Genomic DNA, 7101 nt, shown 5'->3' on the forward strand with positions numbered 1-7101 from the left:
TTTAATCTTATCTTGAACAACATGTGTCCACCAACATCAAGACCTCTTCCCAAGTCCAAAGTTATCAATTTGAGGAAGAAACAAAGTTTTAAAGGGTTTTCAACCCTTCAAAGTATAAAATGCATAATAATCTTCTACTTAAAGTGTTTGACTTTCATGAAAGTCTCTTTTATTTCTTATCTAACTAAATAAAATAGATCTATAGAGATTTTTGTATGAAAACCTTCACAATCTCTAAGATAGTAAAGATAGTGGAGGTTTTTCATGATCTAAGCAGACATTTTTCATCTTGTAATCAGGGCCTTTACACACATCCTCTAGAAATCAAAGACTTTTCATGAAATTTTGTGTGGGCAAAGAGATGGACGAGAGAGACCTCCTTATCCATGAACTTGGGCACACTGTGTAGGAATAGATCTCATAAAAAAGCATGAGCGAGACCCCTTAACTTGTTGTATAAAAACCTTTCACCGTACAAAATCAAATGATTTTTTTATAGAAAATGAAGTTCCTAGTTTAAATGTGATTAATTTGGCTAGCCAAATGAGAAGCAAACTTTGTCAAATTAGATGGGATCAATGCTAAGCTTGCCTTTGTTTTCTTCAATTATAAACATGGGAGCATTATCGAGGTTCATACTATGGAGACAATTTTTTTGGTGATTTCTACAAGCGTTGATCTTGAGTAGATAACATTATCTAGATTCATGCAACGAGGGCATTGAGATGTAAAACAATCTTAATTGCCATCATGATGTGCTAATGGAGAGATGGATTACCTAAAAGCGCTTTCTCTTTTTTTTTTCCCAAAGAAGAGACCTTCCCATTTCTTGCTAAATGTAATCATAGATTGCAAACTTCTATACATCCACTGTAGGTGAAATGGACTATGAACTTCTATGTGCATTCATCCCATCTCATGGAAAACCTAAACACAAATCACAATTCTCAAAGCCTCCATGAGCTACCCATCTCTCTTGGTCATTGAAGAATATATTCTAAACCTCCAAAAATTAATGTGAAAAAGTATGTTAGTGAAATAAACATTACTTAGATTCATGAGATAGTCCAATGAAGTTGCACATGTGAAAGTATAACTTGTACACCCTTTTATCTCCCAACAAAAGGGGCCTCATTTGGCAAGTCAAATAATTCAAAGGGCCATCCTTCATTTATTAACTCACTTTTACCTCTTTTCAATGAAAAATTACAACAATCTTCACAAATTAGCCCATGGCATTAACCCCAAGCTTTGGGCATGGGCACAACCAACCCTACTAGGATTGAGCCCATAATCTAATCAAGCTTTTGGCAAAGGCTAGTCTATAGAAATATTTATTTCTTAAAAAGTACAGAGCATGCTCAAACTCTATGGAAAGCAACATCCCTTTGTCTCATTACATTACACATCTTATATTCTTTCTTCCACAATTTTATGCATCATGGGATAACATTTAAGCTCTTTAGGTTCATTTTCCAATAAAATCAAAGTCATGGGATAACATTAAAGCTCTTTAGGTTCATTTTTCAATATATTTTTGTGCATCATGGGATAACATTTAAGCTCTTTAGGTTTATTTTCCAATATAATCAAAGTCAAGTGTTGTCAGGCATTAAAATAACACTTGATTTATAATAAGTAGGAGTATGGTTGACACTAGCATGCATGTTTAAAAGTCAACAATAAATTGAGCTATATAAGATAATAATCACAAAGAATATCATTGAGAAATTTAATAATTTCTAAATTATGCATCTAGATTGTCTTGCTAAGGCCTATCAAACAATATTTAATTCCTAGTTAACATTGCACCATTGTACATCTATGTATTGGTGAGGTCTATCAAATAGTGCTTAATTCCTTTAGCGAAACCTAGTTAACATTGCACCATTGTTATCAAACAATATTTGATTCCTTAAACATAAACTAGTTAACATTTCACCATTGTTGTCTACTTAATGTAACAAAACACCCAAACTAGACAGACGTTTTCAAATGTTTTGTGCATTAAAGTACATGAGTCAATGTTAAGTGCCATAATGCCTTTTTTTCCTTATGCATTATGCATTTAGGTTATATGCATCTAGACTATATAAAATTGCACCATTGTTATCCTACTTTCAAGAAAACAAAGTCACCTTCTTCAAAGGTCACTTCTCTGTGGCTCTTGTCAAAGCATACATTTTTGCACGACCTTGTGCACTACGAATGTTATCTCTTGCTACTTTTTAACATATCTTACATGTCTTTATCTTCTCCTTTTGTAGCCCTATGGCCACAGGAGATCTTGGCTAGAAACCATGCATTAATATGAATGTTTTTTACTATATAAGCAAACTCCAAATGTGGCAGGTACTCCTCCCAGCTGGATTGCTTTTTGCTGACATATGCTCGAAGCATGTCCTCTAACACTTGGTTAACTCTATCGATCTAGCCATCAGACTGCGGATGATCAGTCATACTTATACTCATAGTAGTGTCCAACTTTTTGAAGACTTCCCTCCAAAAGTAACTCGAATTTCCTATCCCTATCCGAAACTATATCTGCCAGAGCAAGTCATATAGCTTGTAGGGATGTTTAATAAACAACCTAGCTAACTCAAGATTTTTCACCTCCTTTTTAGTAGCTATAAATTTGACCATCTTGGTTAATCTATCCACTAATTAAACCAAATCATTCCCTCAAGTTGTTTTAGGTAAACCAATGATAAAATCCATGGAAATACTCTCCCATTTCCCTTTGGGAATATCCAATGGATGTAGAAAACCTCCAAGCTTGAGGCGCTCATGTTTATTGACCTGACACTTTTTACATCAACACAAAGTCTTGGATGTCCTTAAACAAACTTGGCCAATAAAACTGTCTTTTAACTAGTGCATAGGTCTTCTATATCCTGGCATGAGCAGCACTCAGGCTATCGTGACTTTCAATAAGAATTTGGCACCAATAGTTTAGTACACACAAACTCTACCCTTGTAGAGTAGGTACTCATCGTCAATGGAATAGCGTTTATACTTTCCCCCTGACAAACTTCATCACCCTCAAGTGAACCAATGTCAAGTGGTTCTACAGGGTCCACCCCTGAGCTCTCCATCTCAATACATAACCCAAGAGACTCTCCTAGTCTCTCCGGACTAGTTCCCACTCTCCTTCTCATTGAGACCTTGGCTAATTGCTCTGGATTAGCACTCCTTTCGAGCAAGGAAGGTGTAGGCTAGTGACAAGTGTAGCCGCATATAGCAAGCCATACCTCCAAAAAAGACTGGATCATGCTCGCACATACCACGTAGCGAATCCAAGAATTTACTCTTAATTGTGGTGAAGCTTAACTCGTTCAGTATCGGCATACGACTCAACGTATCTGCTACTACATTAAATTTACCTCTCTAGTAACAGAGCTGCAGATCAAACTCTTGTAAGATCTTTGCCTACTAAGCTTTTCTACCTTTCTACTCATTTTGACTAGAAAGCAATTTCAAACTTTCATGGTCTGTTCGGCCCTCAAAAGTAGCACCATACAAATAATGTCGCCACTTTTTTAGAGCATGAATAATTCCTTAAAATTGAATTTATGCCTAAATAGATGCATAAAAGGATTTTTATGAAAGATCATACAACTTATTTGGGCGTTTTACCAGGTTTGTTCCCAACATTTGGGCTGGTGCTTATGCCAATAACATGCTCTATGTTCCCCTCCCCCCTCACAGTAGTGCGCGACTAACATATGCAGGAGTATATGACATCTGGTGAAGTGGAAGTGGCTCTATATTCGGATTCCAAGCATGCAGACAAACTGCGGGACGACATATGCTAGTAAGGAAACCATAAGCTTAGGGCATGTTCCATTACAACGATACGAGTTCTTAGGGAGCAGAAAAAGTTTTGAAGGACTAAAACAGTTAGGAAGGGAAAATACAAGCCAAGTTTATGAGGTGTGGCTTGTGGCCTGAATCCCACGAGTTTGTGCAGATTGACAGGTGATAATGCCTCTGTTACCCTGTTGATACGTGTGTGTCTATGTGTGTTTTATGTGGGATTGGCCTCTAACTGGTCGTTTTGCAGGTATGCTTTTACTGGCTGATGGTGTTTAGACTTGGTTGTATGCCATCTACACTGGTCAGGACTTTGTACACTAACAAAGAGATTACCTCATGTAGTACTATGTTCCATTATTCCACCTCACTTATAATTCTGACACTACCAAAGCATCTAGTATCTTTGCTTGCAGGAACTCTCACTCGTAGGCCGAATAGTTACGCTGTGGGCACAGTCAAGATTTTTACTTTCAAATGCAACAGGGCGTCCCCTTTGCATTAAAACCACCCCCTATGGCTTCCCCACTCTCGTCTGTCTCCACCAATACAAATGGTTCATTAGGATCCATAATACTCAAACAGGTGCTGTGGTGGCTATGGCCACCTTAAGTTTTTCAAAACTCCTTTGATTAGGATTCTCCCAATGAATAATTTTATCCTTTGTTCTTAACTGATCCGTTAAGGGGAGTGCGATATTCGCATGGTCCTTGACATATTGCCTATAAAAAATTACAATTCTTTTAGGTTCTTTGGGTCCGGCCATTTGAGAATGGATTCTACCTTCTCAAGGTCCATCCGCGTTCCCTCTATGGATATAATATAACCCCAATATTGATTTTCCTTAGCAAAAAATGTGCATTTACTTTTCTTTGCAAATAACTAATTTTTCCTAAGTAATTCAAACACCAAGAATAAATGATGTAAGTGTTACTTTCTGGACCATTATATCATCTAGAAAAACTATATAAGTTTTCCTAAGTATGGATGTAACAAATTGTCCATCTGTTACATAATATCCACCTTTTAGCTGAACAGGGACTCCCGAACGCTGGTGTGCCATGCTAGTGAATTGGTATCATGGGTGACCCTGTATTAAATACTAGTTACCTAGTGTTATTAGTATAGCTTGAGACCATGTTGCTTTGACGGATGTATGTTATTGAAGTGTAACAAGTAGGGCCATATTTGATGATTGTGTGTGGTTGAAATGAAACAAGTGGACTACACTAGACAACTACATATGGTCAAAGTGTAACAAGTGGTTTATGTAAATGACGTGCCATGCTAAATGATGTGTATAGTAATATGCTCATTGAAGTGTAACAAGTGGTAAGACATGCCATGCTAAATGAAGTGTATAATGATACTCTCATCAAAGTGTAGCAAGTGGTGAGTGTATGTTGTGTTTGTGCCTATCATCATTTCATAGTGGGATTAATTGTTGTGATAGCAATTAATTGGAACAACTAATGTGTTTACGTTTATGAGATAGGTAATAAGCAGTATATGTCTCGCGGTCTTGTCTATCATTTGGGATTATTATTATTTTGTTGGCCATGTGCCAAATGATTGTACACATTATTTATGCATGCTTGTATGTGACGTTGTTGTATTACTGGCACATATGTTAGAAGAGTTTTGGTAATTTTACACTTAGCGTGTGAACAAGCTCTAGTGCTTAAGTTATTTTTTTAAAAGTGGAAAAGCAAGCATGTTTGGGACATCATAGCATAGCGGACCACACTCCAACCCACACAGATTGTCAATCCGTGAATGCAACCCGGTTAGCGCATAGAGGATATCCTGAATGGGAGAAGATTAGTTAACCACACACTAATGACTTCTAATCCTACTCAATCCTTCTTCAACAATTAAGCAATCAATCGTTGATTCCTTCTCAATCTAACATAATCAACGCATCAAGATTAGGCTACACTTAAGCACAAAAATGCAACTTATGCAAAGAATCTAACATGTAAAGAGCTATCACACAAGCCTCAACTACACATCATTTCATGCACAAAAATGCAAAAATACCTAATCCACCTAGATTAGCAAGTGTGTAGACCACAACCTCATATCATTGAATACGTAGAGAATAGAGAGTACAAGATTGAAGCAAGAATGGAGATGGAGAGCCTTGGGAGAGCACATGAGAAGGAGCTATGGAGCAAGCTCTCTCTATGAGCTTCTCAACCAAATGACCAAAAAGTCCTCATTAGCTCTCAAATGAGCCACTTTTTATACAAAAACTCTAAAACTCCCAAAAGTTCCCATGTGGGATTATTGTCAAACCCACTCCCACATTCATCTACAACTTGGAACTCTTTACAAGAGCCCTAAGTGTCTTTTTTGTTGCATCCTTGCATTGATCTTCACTCGTCATGCAACACTCCCCCCTTCCTATTTTGCGCACGTCCTCGAGCGCGGTAGAAGCAAGAGCTGCAAAAAACAATGGATACAAGTAAAGCCTTTTATTGAAAAAAAAGAAAGGAAAAGAAGAAAAGAAAAAAAACAACAATGACAATTTCACATGTGAGCATACAAGTGAAAGGCTGATTAGAGTTTTAAAGAGTACTAAAATAGGTGAGTAAAGACTAGTCAAAGTGAGACTAAGTGGTAGATAGTGCTATGCAAAGGCAAGTGTGCTTGTACACCGCCGGTTATGATCGCAGTCTCAATGTCCGACAATTATTTAAGTTATTCCTAAGTGACAAACCTACTCCTAAATATAAGCAATGGTGATTGGACCTCTTTTTGTTGTTTTATTATTATTATTATTATTATTTTAAACTTTTTGATGTGTGTATAGAGGATGATAAAGATTAAGGTTCATCCCGATGAGACCCAAGCAATGGCCAAGAGACCTCCGCCAACCAAGAGAATCTAAAGGCCGCTAAGTATCTCAAAGGCGACAGACCCTTTTTTTTCTTTTATGACATAAGGAGTACCCCATGAAGATGAGGGCATCGGTCTCGAGGGCCCATAATGTACCCCAGAGTCCTACCAACATCTATCAAGGCGATAGATTCCTTGAAGGTCTTTTTCTGAAGCTTTTAGACGTCAGTGTTCACCCCATGGAAACCAAGGCATCGACCCCAAGGTGCTAAGACAACCCCAGGTCCTACCAAGCATTTCACATGGCTGTAGACACGTCATGTCTCGATTCACTTTATATATATATTTTTTGGGGTATATTTTTGAAGAAAAAAAATTATTAATCCTAGCACCTAGCTCATACCTAAGAGGTAGCTACCACTAGGGATAACTAATATACCTTGAAAG

The sequence above is a fragment of the Cibotium barometz genome, chromosome 39, assembly GCF_041138505.1.
Source record: "Cibotium barometz isolate CiBa-2024 chromosome 39, ASM4113850v1, whole genome shotgun sequence".
NCBI classification, from domain to species: Eukaryota; Viridiplantae; Streptophyta; class Polypodiopsida; order Cyatheales; family Cibotiaceae; genus Cibotium; species Cibotium barometz.